Consider the following 4,840-nt stretch of genomic DNA (forward strand, 5'->3'; position numbering starts at 1 on the left):
AGCTAGCTCCGGTCCTTTTCCTGTGAGGGAAACTGTGGACTCGATGTCCTAACAGGCTCGAGTTTGTGCAACATGCACAAACACAAGCTCACCATGATTACAAATGGTGAAATGCAATGTAAAATTACCGAACAAATACCAGCTCACTAAATCACAACCGCTCAAACCAACTACAGACTACTACCGCGGATTGGGCAGAGAACGAGTCCGAGAAAGTTAACTCCCCCATGTGACGTAATATGACGCGTTTGACGTATGACGTTAAAAAAAAGCAGTTGTTAGTAGCAGAGCTCAAAACGGCTCCTTTTCCTCTGAATTCCTGCCCTTATGTCTTGTAAAACATATCAAATCCTGCATTAACATTTTTAATTGTAATTTTCAGGCAAGGTTAAGCATAAATGTAATAAAAAAAAAAAACCTGCAAGTTGCTCTTTAAATATGGACTATCACAATAAAGTGTTACCTTTAACCCTTGTGTTGTGTTCAAAAGCTGTTACCGCTCATGGTGTTCGCGGGTCAATTTTGATTCATGATTTATCTCAGTCCAAAACACACACAAAAAAGGACTATCATCCAATATTGTTTTAACTACATCAGAACTCACTTATTATGCATTCATAACCGTACAATCCTGTTGTAATTTAATATTATAGCCCCAAACACATTACACCACAGATTCAGGGGGTCCGCAGGGTCTTAAAAAGTATNTGGGCGGATCTCATCCACCCCCGGGGCTTTGCCACTGTGAAGTTGTTTGACGACCTCAGTGACCTCCCCCCGGGAGATTGGTGTCGATCCCACGTCATACTCCAGCTCTGCCTCTAACATAGAGGGCGGAGTTGTCGGGTTCAGGAGTTCCTCAAAGTGCTCCTTCCAACGCCCTAACACTCCATCAGTTGAGGTCAACGAAAAATTACCAGCTCACTAAATCACAACCGCTCAAACCAACTACAAACCAACTACAGACTACTACCGCGGATTGGGCAGAGAACGAGTCCGAGAAAGTTAACTCCCCCATGTGACGTAATATGACGCGTTTGACGTATGACGTTAAAAAAAACGTTTTTAGTAGCAGAGCTTAAAACGGCTCCTTTTCCTCTGAATGCCTGCCCTTATGTCTTGTAAAACATATCAAATCCTGCATTAACATTTTTAATTGTAATTTTCAGGCAAGGTTAAGCATAAATGTAATAAAAAAGAAAACCTGCAAGTTGCTCTTTAAATCATGTTCACATGGATAGGATACTAAATACATTTGCACACATCTTGTGTCCTTATCTTTCTGTTTTGGTGCATGCATGCGCGAGTCATAGTGAGTGTCTGCATTTTGGAGGGGGGGGCGCGCCAACTAAAATCTTGCCTATGGCAGCAAATTGGTCAGGGCCGGCCCTGCCTGTAAGCCATGTACTAAAAAGCCAACCCTAAAAAAGATCACGAGCCACTTAAGATGCAGATTCTTCTTTGGTGGTGGGATATATGGTCAACAAAACAAAATAGTTGTTCTTACTGTTTAAATCTCCCTGTGCATCACATCGCTAAGAAAGATGGAAAAGACAGGCTTTTAGCACAGTTTTGTCGGTTTAAAATCTCCAAATGACACTTCTCACTTTAAGCTGTCGCCAGAAAGTTGGCTAACATGGACATCCTAAACCTTTGAGTCATGGAGACAGGATAATTACAACCTCTTTACCAACTTTTCCTGATCAGTCAGCTTGTTAATCACAACTAATGAACTCCTAACAACGGTGAACAAAAAGCCTCTGATTTATCTGACAAGGGACGCAAATTTGTTAAATTAGCGTGGGAGCTCTGGTCTCATTAGGCCTCAGATCTCACCGCTTCTATTCTTTACAAGCCACAGAGACACAAACACACGTCCATTTACTCATGGACATTGCCACATTCCCTGTGTTTCCTGGGTTGAGTGAGAACGCATCATTTAATGAGCGCTCTTTGTCTTCTTCTCCTTGTATCTTGTTGTCTTTTATGTTGAGCTTCACCAAGCTGATATGAACCCTAATGTTATCAATTCACAGTGTATATGATATGATGGATGATGCAAATAGCAAAGAGAAGAAAAAGCATCAATTAGGCTGTTAGAAATATGACTAAAGGGCTACTGTACCAGTTAGCTATAGCCTAACATGGTTGTTTAAACTTTGATTATTTCATATATTTAATGTCATTGTGAGACAATTGCATAGTTAGAGAGGGCACACATCTGTCATAAAAGGATGGGAGTAACACAATCTTACCAAATGTGGCTGTGGGCCGTCGCAATGTGCTTCTCTAACTGAATTAAGCTGCAGTGCATGATGATATTAGAAGTTTCTGCTCCGCACAGGTGAGGCTGTGCTGCCATCTTACGTTTCTTCGCGCCACTTACCTGATTGCGAGATCTCTCGTCTCGTCGACTTCTCGTAAGAATGTGCTTGAGAGTAAAATTCCAACGAGACTTGATTAGTGTATTGTATTTTTTGCTCAATTTGGAAATCTTTCTTCACGCTGTGAGTGAGCAAAACAGGTCAGGACAGCAAAAGTAATTTAAGAAGAGAAACAACTTGTTATAAATACATTAAAGATGTAATTACAGCGTTATTTCACTAGAGGTCAGTGTGTGATAAGGGCATTTTGTTTGCCGAGGAGAGGGGAAATTGGTAGGCAACATTCAAATTTGGTTCCGAGTATGTTTGACATTTTAAAATGAATATTTTATTTTGCTGGCTTCTTACTTGCTGTGAATCACACAGGCCAAAACTTGTATTTCAAGAGAGACTTTGCTTCATTTCAAGGGTGGTGAGAAAATTAAATAATAAGTGAGATGTTTATAAAGGAGAATTAAGCAATAACCAAAATTAACATTTATCATAGACTGTATATATAAAGCTATTTATACGGTTTAATATTTCTGTTGCATTTTAATCACTACATATCAAATAATTGACAGGACACCAGCACACAAATGGTTTTCCATTAAAATTGTTCTTCTAAAAGAAGGTTGCTATTCTCACTATGTATTTTTTAAAGCATGCACCCAATTGATACTAATGTGTTTAAAGGTCTCAGTGAGGAGTCTTAATCTCTAAAATTATTTACATTTTCTGTGGTATGCCTTTTGTAATTTTATCATAGAGAAAAAATAAATAAATACTGTTGTAGCATTGCCTTACATCCCAAGGAATCCCAAGGAATTGTTTGGATTTAAATTATTCAGCAAATGTGATGAATTGTATGACAGGGTGGAGTTGGTGTTTTGGAGGGAGCTGGTCGGACCGTCCTGCGCGCTCCCGCCGTGGTGTGTTGGAACCATGGATGTTGGAACCTTTGGTGCGGGGGTGCGGCTGACGGGAGCGCGACTGGTGCTAAACGGTAGGCAGTGGTGAACGAACCTACGGTAAAATATGAACATCTGCATTTTGGTTGAGTAATCACAGTAAGTCTGAAAAGTTGAATAATAGGCCTACATGATTTTTGCGGTCAACTGTGGGAAACACAAAACAGTCTTTTTGTAGGTTAAATGTGTCATTGGGACTATAAACTTGTCCCACCGGAGGAACAGAAACAAATGGGTCACAGGGCGTTGTGTTTCGGTGCGCACTGTCTAAAAATAAAACTTTGGGAAGCAACTTAGGTGGGTGTGAATGACTCACTGTCACGGGGTAATCCTTGTCATAGCCTTGCTCCAAAAACACACCTCAGAGCAGCCAGACCTACCAGTTCAAAGTCATCCCCAAAGATCGTCTACGTAAAAGATGAATTTTCATCAGTAGTAGAAACAGGCATTTCTTTCATCATTTTTCAATGATGCAGCAGCATACATGATCACAGTGACAGGAAATCTTATGGGTCATCCCAAATTCTCTCTGTAACTGGCTCTACGAAGGCTATGTGGTTCTCACAGTGTCACAGGTCAGAGTTCAATTATGTTGAACCCTATGTTAAATTAAATCAATTCATGACAGGGTGGAATTCTCCTCAAAATGTCATAACAACCTTAAGCTGATAAAATAGAAAAGAAAATATGTAAACTATTTCCAGTTATTTGTGTATATTTGATGTCCTTGTTCTACCTGTTTTGTCTATTTCAGTTAGGTTGCGTTCAGATAGTTTAAAAATCAGCTCCTACGTTCTAACCCTATCTCCTATTCATTGACCTCTGAGTGAAACGTCACGGGGTTAAGGGATAGTGGATAGGAGAATTCAAAAGGACTTAGGAGAAGAGACTGCGGTACTTTAGAGAATCCGAATGCACTTTCACTATCTGACGTGTAAAGATGCGCCAGCGGACGTCGATGGCCCTGTCTCAGGTCGACTATTTTCATTTCCTCGCTCCTCGGTCCTCGGTCTAACCGGAAGTTGATTTGTCTGCGCCATCTTGAGTACCGTCCCATGGCTCTTATTTCTGCCGGAGGACCGAGGATCGAGGAGCGATAATGGAGTAGCGATAATCGAGGAACCACCAGTCCATCCTCCGATGAAATTCAGATACTCGCCCCGCCCCCTTACTGTGTATCGCTCACTGATTGGACGATGCAGTGCATGCACTGATCTCATGCTTCTTGTTCTTGACATGAGAGCAGTACCCCAGCGGAGTGAAGAAAATAAATGAAACTCACGAGAGTGACTCCTCAGTTTAAACTGTGTTTTGTTTCAATTCATGTATCATTTAGTTACACATATGTGATATATCTGAACAACAAAGTGGTCAAAAATCATTGTATTCATTTATTGGAAACATTTTCATGATCGCTTTTTTCGTTTTATATTTTCATTTACTGTCATTTCCATTCAGTCAGTCATTAAGTGCTATTAAAATGTTAATGTACTACATATCCACACA

Source organism: Notothenia coriiceps, unplaced genomic scaffold, assembly GCF_000735185.1.
Source record: "Notothenia coriiceps isolate Sejong01 unplaced genomic scaffold, NC01 NC01_scaffold00004102, whole genome shotgun sequence".
Lineage (NCBI taxonomy): Eukaryota > Metazoa > Chordata > Actinopteri > Perciformes > Nototheniidae > Notothenia > Notothenia coriiceps.